Consider the following 8,082-nt stretch of genomic DNA (forward strand, 5'->3'; position numbering starts at 1 on the left):
ACTGAATCAATATAAAAACAAACTGTAAAGAAATTTCAACGAACCACCATTATTGTGATCAGTGTTTGCTTTAGCTGGGCTCTTGACTCTTTGTACTTTAATATTAGATTTTCATTGTCTCTTACAACAATGTGCGTATGCATTTGTTGACACAAGGAAAACTAAGATACATTGGGATCAGGTGATGGTGATGGCAATCATTGTGAGGTTATTTAAATAATTGCTTCAAGTTTGTTGTTTTTTTATGTGTAAATAATGTGTGATACTACAGTGTGAAATTTAAGCAGTAATACAGCTCATACTTCTATGAATTAACAGAAAGTACTAAAAACAACTTGTTAAATTGCTGAATCAATGGGACTGTCCTCCCCTTTTTCCATATATTCCGGAAAGATGTGTGTTTCTCAAAACAACAACAACAACAATTATTTAAAAGTATAAAAGGGCAACTATGTTAAGAAATAATATGTTTTATGTCTTATATATAATATATATATATATATATATATATATATATATATATATATAGTACAGACCAAAAGTTTGGACACACCATCTCATTCAAAGAGTTATCTTTATTTATATATGCTTGATATGTTTCATGTAATCGGTAATACTTAAATCAATGTTTTATAATCCCTTTTTAGCAGATAAAGCTGCTTTTGTGATTTTCTGGTTGTTGGCCCAGATCCGGGCCACACAATGACTTTTCCCTTGGCCCAAGTACCGCAAAGAATGACGGCCAGGAAGTGGCCCAGAACTTGATTAAAGACTCGGGCCACACATGGGCCATAACTGGCCCGAATCTCAGCCAGTTAATCAGCCTTAGCTGGCCCTGATCTGGGCCAAAACAGGTTTTATTATTGGTGCCAATTCTCAGCCTTAAGTAAACCAGAATCCCCAAATCTGAGCCACACCTGAGCCTTACATAGCCCAGACCCCCAACCCAGACAGCAAGCAGTGTCTGCCCAGATCCGGTCCGAATGGATTTCACACGGGCCAGATGTGGGCCAGATCTGGGCCAACACTATATTGCTGTCTGGGAATTTTAATATTTCATATTATTACCTTGTATATTACTATGATCAAAATTATTCATTTTGTGACATGCTTTAATGTACACTAACTCTATGCCAATAAAGTACATTAAACTGAATAGAAAATCAGACTTAAAACCTACACATCATGTAACTGTGCAATAAAAAAACGTATTGCATTGGTTTTTCTATTTATTTTTATAAAGAACAAATCAACCAATAAAGAGTGAGTGTATAAAGTATACAGTCTATAAGAGAAACGTAACAGAGACACATGTAACTTTATCATAAGAATTTATTACAAATGTGACAATAATAAAAAACACAGTGCCTATGTGAAGCAAATAAAAAAACTTAATTAATTTAAATGATTGCATTCTTCAATAGGCTACTGTAGAATTAACAATACACTATATGAAAATAGATTACCTTACCAATAATAATAATAATAAAATTGTGTGTTTTACATGAATTTAGAAATGTAGATCGATTATTTATTATGTGGTTTCACTGTTTGGATGGTATTACTGTCTGCAAACAATGACAAATATTTTATGCAAAATTTGTGTTCACGCCACCTTATACAATTACTTAAGTGCATTAGCAATTAACAGCTCTGGTTGAAAGGGTACATGCCATTGCCGACAGGAGGCCAGCAGTGCCACCTTGAGGCCACATGTGGGCCAAGTCCGTTTGCTATGTGGGAAGTACACAAGGTCTTACCTGTCACACAGGGGCTACCGCTTGCTCTCACATAAGCTTGCTGAAGGAGCTGTCTCAACAGATCCCTAGTAACAACACCCTGTTTAGATAGAGTGGTGCCAAAGATGAACGGGGCTTTTACCAACTCAAAAAAGGGCACGAAGCAACCGCACAAAGCCCTCACCATACAGGAATTTAGAAAGAACGCAGAGCACTAGCGTGCGAACTTACCACAGTGTGAATTTGAGAAAGTGTGCAAAGACTTTACGTGCACACTTACCATAACATGGATTTTTAAATACTGTTCTAAGGAGGGGCTCTTGTGGCACTCTGATCGAGCAGCTCATAGATGGAATGGTGCATCTCAAGCAATATGATTGAGAGTCATCAACTTCATCTGTGAAAATAATGCTGGAGCACTCTGGGGAAAAGACATAAAAGTCAGTCTCATATGAGAGGAGAACTCCGAATTCAGAGTAGCACACTCATAGGCGACCCTTCCTGGAAAAGGGGAGCGCTGCTAAACTACCACGAGAATCACCCAGATAGCCCCTCACGTTGAGGGAAGTGATGGTTGAAGTGTAGAAACAAATACACTCTGGCTGAATGGAGCCCAAGGAACCAAGTTCTAATCATCTCTTAAAGGGAACAAAGCTGAGTGCGTAATCCTTACCATATAGAATTTCAGAAAAGTGCGCAGAGTCTTGCGTGTACATTTACCACTTACTTGGATTTTAGAAAGTGCACAGAGCTTAGCGTGTGTACTTAAAAGTTTCTAAGCATCGCAGAAGCTCTGAACCGCATGGGAGAGGCAAGCTCAAATTTTGCAAACCTCTGGCAAGGGGAGCATCACCTGAGGCAGTATATACAGGTATATTTCCGTAACTACCACCTCCACTTCCCGCTGGATGCGTCAGCACAGCTAAGTGGCCAGGAGACCACTCAAGGTGACCTGGAAGGACATCCATGAAATTCCCTGCAGTGCTGTGCCAATTCTGATGATCAGCGAGGCTTCTGCACAAGCCTGTGATCTCGGCCGCCTAATACCAGAGCACGAGGACGGACGGCCAGTGCTAATGAGTGTTTAGTAAACGCCGTAACTGAGCACTGTAAAGGAAACTCACAGAGTTTGTTAGTAGACACATAACCACCAGCAATTTAATACATATAAGTATATACAGAAAGGGTTACATACTCACCCACCCTCCTGCACTGGAGCGCTGCTCAAGGGGCGCCTCCTTTTAGTCCGGACCATCAGTAAGGTGGTTGCTATGAACATAGAACCAGCCAAAAACATCCTAGGTCCAGCACAGGAGACTGTTATGTGAGAAATTTTTGGACAAGAACACTGCCTCATCTGAATCACATTCCTCAGATCCTGCTTATCTCCTCATGACCCACGATTCCTCTTACCCCTGCCTGTAGGCGGGGGAGGAGTGCGAGCCGCGACACTAGCCTTCTGTGCCCATCTTTGATCCTCAGATTGAGACGGGCCAGGACCCCTATGTTGTTCGGGCTCAGACCTGGACCTTCGTGGAATGAAGGATTTAAAGGCAGCTGAGCGCTCTCCTCCGTGCCTCAGCAGCGGCGGGTCCTGAACCGCGGGAAGCAGATGGCTTCAGACACGGGTCACGACGAGGTGTTCCCCTTAGCACCCCCTAGAAAATGCAGTTTTGAAAGGGAACTACTCCACGCATTCACCATAAAAGCTTACCATAACTTATGAGGACAAATTTTTATTATTTTGTTTTGTCACTTGGAGTAGACAGGTCTTCGTTGCGGATTTTTAAATGCACTGAGGCATATCAGTAACATTAGCTGCACAATGAAAAAGTCGGTTGAGTGCTGTACTGACACATGGAACAGAAAGCAAATTCATGTTTTTAAAAGTAGAGGTGAATCCCAGTACTCTTATGTGATTGCACTGAGAATTTAGGTAACTGATAAATGACTAATGTCTTCTTTTTCTCTTTCATCTGTGAAAGCATTTGTTAACAGTTTTAAAGTACTTATGAAATATTTTTTGCCCTTATCTGTAAACTAATTACTACACAGTGCAGAATTAGGGCTGATAAATTGCATCTAAAATAAAAGTTATAAGTAACTAAAATATATGTGTGTGCTTTCTATATATATATATATATACACACACACACACACGGAGCAGTGGGCAGCCATTTATGCTGCAGCACCCAGGGAACAGTTGGGGGTTCAGTGCCTTGCTCAAGGACACCTCAGTCATGCTATTGAGGTCGGAGAGAGCACTGTACATGCACTCCCCCCACCTACAATTCCTGCCGGCCCGAGACTCGAACTCACAACCCTTTGATTGCGAGTCCGACTCTCTAACCATTAGGCCACGACTCAATTAATCGTTTGACATTCCTATTTAGAATGTTTTCTATTTGCTCCATGAGTTTAGAAAAAGTGAAATTGACAGTTATTTACTGAATGTTGCTAAACTGTATAATTTTCAGTTGGGAGGAAATCTAAATAAACTGCACCTTGACATTTTAAATGATTGTTGTGTGTGTGAATATATAAGGAGAAAGAAGTAATATAAGATCTTGAAAATATTTGTGTAAAAACAGTATATTTAATGGTCACACTGAATAATTCCACTGCATCCAAAATCACTACACCATTCTAAATTTCACATAAAATGCCATGGAATGTAGACTCTCATGTGCTCCTTTACTGTATCAGTCCAGTAGGAGATAATTTAGCTTACTACACTCTGGGACATAAATCATCCAGCAAGATCTCCTTTAAGTAAAATCAAATTCAGCTTCATCATGGTAATCAGAATTTTATCCATTATGTGTTTCTTAAAATTTGACATGTAGAACTGTTGGAGATGTACTTTAAAGATACCAAGGGTGAAGCCAATGTACAATAATGAGCTAGTGTCATTCTTGAGAATAGCAAGGGATAAGGGATCTTCACTGTGGAATTGAATTGCCTTGTCTAACATTATTTTATTCCCTGAGGCATAAGTGTAGTCTGTCAATGCCTGGACTTCTGGCATCACTGTACTGTTCCTCTGACCATCAACGGTGCGACTGTGGAGAGAGTGAGCAGCACCAAGTTCCTAGGTGTGCACATCACAGAGGACCTCTCCTGGACCGACAACACTGCAGCACTGGCCAAGAAATCACAGCAGCGTCTCTACTTCCTCTGCAAACTGAGAAAAGCCAGAGCCCTGGCCCCCATCCTGTACACCTCCTAAAGAGGCACCATCGAGAGCATCCTGACGAGCCGTATCACTGTGTGGTATGGCGCCTGCAACACGTCCAACCGGAAAACTCTGCAACGCATAGTGAGAGCAGCTGAGAAGATCATTGGTCTCTCTCTCGACTCCCTCCAGGACATTTATGGAACCCGTCTCAGCCGTAAAGCCCTCTGCATCGCAGGTGATCCCACCTACCTGTCACACAGCTTCTTCAGTCTGCTGCCAGCAGGGAGGAGACTGCGGAGTCTCCAGGCCAGGACCAGCACACTGAAGGACAGCTTCAACCATCAGGCTGTCAGGAAGATGAACTCTCTCCAGACCATGCCCCCCACCCCCCACCCCCCAGCTTCCACTTCCCCAGGTCTTTCCACTCCCCTTTCCCACTAACAAACTGTGAACTTCACCAGTCACTTTGTGCAGCATTAGTCTGCTCACTACCTAATTCAACTACTGTACCTCTTCAGTCAGTTTAAATTAACTGCTCTCTGAGATTTTTGTAACTATAAATCAGTCTGAATAAGCTCTACAATCTTTTTTTCTGCACTGTTTGTTTACTTCACTGGTTTGCACTCTACCTGCCACGTGCCTTGTGCTGCTTTATTTAACTTTATTTGTATTTTTTTACATGCCCTTATTTGTATAGTTGTATTTTATATTTAATCTGTATCTATCTGTATTTTTATGCTCTACTGTTAGTGTTATCTGTATGTACTAAGTGTCTGAAAGTAACACAATTTCAATTCTCTGTATTTATGTACATACATGTGGAAGAATTGACAATTAAGCAGACTTGATTTGACTACTAAAGTGGCAGCTGCACTGGCTCCATTTGTGTGGTCTCAGGGTCACCTTGATCATTATCTGCAAAACACAACACTGAAGTCAGTCAGATGCTCAGGAGAAACTGATAAGTTGTCCACCCCATTTACAAAAGTATTATAAAAAAGTAGCTAAAGTATTTTGTTCATGGCACCATGGTGTTCCAGTCCCAGTACAGTGGTATTTTTATTCAACACAATCACAGTACCTGGCTTTAAGGGATAGTTCACCCAAAATTAAATTTTTTTATCATTTACTCAACCTTGAGTTGTTTTAAACCTTTATAAATTTTGTTGTTTTACTGAACACAAAGGAGGATATTTTAAATAATGTCAATATAAAAACTATTCTTGGATACCATTTACTTCCATAGTATTATATATTAATCTTACTACTATGGAAGTAAATGGGACCCAAGATTTGCTTGGTAACAAACATTCTTCGAAATATCTTCCTTTGTGTTCAGCAGCAAATAGAAATTAATGGGTTTGGAACAACTCGCGAGTAAGTTAATGGCAGAATTTAAATTTTAGATATCCCTTTATGTGCTTTTTTGTAACAATTTTCTACTGTTATTAACAACTTCCACTTAGCACAAATATTATTCATGCCCAAATGGATATAGAAATGGTTTAAACAGTGTCTTTTGTTAAAGCACGTAACTTAAGAAGCAGTAACATACCTGTCAGTGTTCTGACGAAACTTCACCTTGGAGTCTTCACTATAGCATAATTTCTTGGGGATGATTCTCTGTGGGTCTGCCATCAACGAAGTGGAAATTTCGATGGTTTCTCTAAATTTAATGTTTTTTAATCAAAGCCGACGAGCTTCTCCTTCCTTCGGAGGGACGTGCAAATCGTAGGGTGCCACACATCCACATTCAGCTCTGATGCCTGTATTAAGATAAAAACAAATGTCTTGCAGGTACAGTATTTGTTTATGCTTGAACTAGCTATTACGACACCCCCTAACTACACAAAGTATGCCAGTCTTTCTGCGGTCCATATTAAATGTAAACTAGCCTGTAAAATCTACACATTGACCGCAAAACTAGGGAATCACAATACAATTACTGTTAACTGAGGTGCATTACTGGAAATCTGACACATTGTAGTTTGAAATTGGCGGCGCTTACGTGAAAAATAAGGTGGATAGAACATGCTTGGCGGGTGACTCAGAGACTCCATGCGGGCTACCAGGATACACGTTACATTTACATTTAATCATTTTGCATACACTTTTATCCAAAGCGACTTGGACAAACGAGAACAATAGAAGCAATCAGACCAACGAGAGAACAACAACAGTATCCACCTGTTTCTCCGGCAACCAATGGGCGATTACCTACTTCCGCTTTCCGGTATTGTGTTTCCTGTTCAGCGGCTAACCTCTACGTGCTAAGTTGCTAGCGTTCGAACTTGATAACAAACTAAGTTGTCAGTGTCATAATATCAGAATAAGTTGTGTTTAAATGTTGTTAACATGGGCTCAGGTTCAACTTGTGCCGTTGTTGGCTGCCATAACAATTCAAGAAAATTGAATATTTTGTCGGAAACGTCTTGCTTCGAACATCAACAACTTCGAAGAAATTGTCCGTGTCCATCGCCCTATGCTTTGCACTCCATGCCAAGGAATGAGGAACGCAAAACAGCGTGGCTTGCAGCTTTGAAACTAAAACACCCTCCAAATAGAGTGTATGTTTGCTCTTTTCATTTCTTTAAAAAAAAAAGCCAACCGAACTGCATCCTGATCCGGAACTTTTTCTGGGTTACGATCGACCACCTCCGAAGACGAGGAGAAAGCTAGTCCGGCTAAATGTGTCGGAAACGGCTAGCAGCAGCAATGAAGACTTCTAAGGCAGTAAGTTAAACTGTAGCTTTACAGTTATTCCATGTTTTATGCAGCAAGTTATATAAATACTGGTTATGTAACGTTGGGCTGAAAACTGAAATGACGTAACGTTAAGCCAAACCTTACTTTTAACTTAACGTTACTAGTATTTCCTTTTCGTGATATGTGAGATCCGGGACGGCTGAAAAAATTCAGATAAACTCCATTTTAAAAAGAAAACGTTACAGACGTTAGGGTTCTGCTTAAAGGAGCATTTCACCCGTGGGAACATTGATCTTCATTGAAAGTGGGTCATATATGTAGTCGAAATCTATTAAAACTTTCGAATTTGGTGCCTTTTTGACCGAGTTATTACAGAAAGTAACTTTAGGGCTCATTTGTATGTAAAACCACAACTCCCACAATGCAACACATTTGCACAGCTCCACAAGCCACTCCCAC

The sequence above is a fragment of the Carassius carassius genome, chromosome 14 (genome assembly GCF_963082965.1).
Source record: "Carassius carassius chromosome 14, fCarCar2.1, whole genome shotgun sequence".
NCBI classification, from domain to species: Eukaryota; Metazoa; Chordata; class Actinopteri; order Cypriniformes; family Cyprinidae; genus Carassius; species Carassius carassius.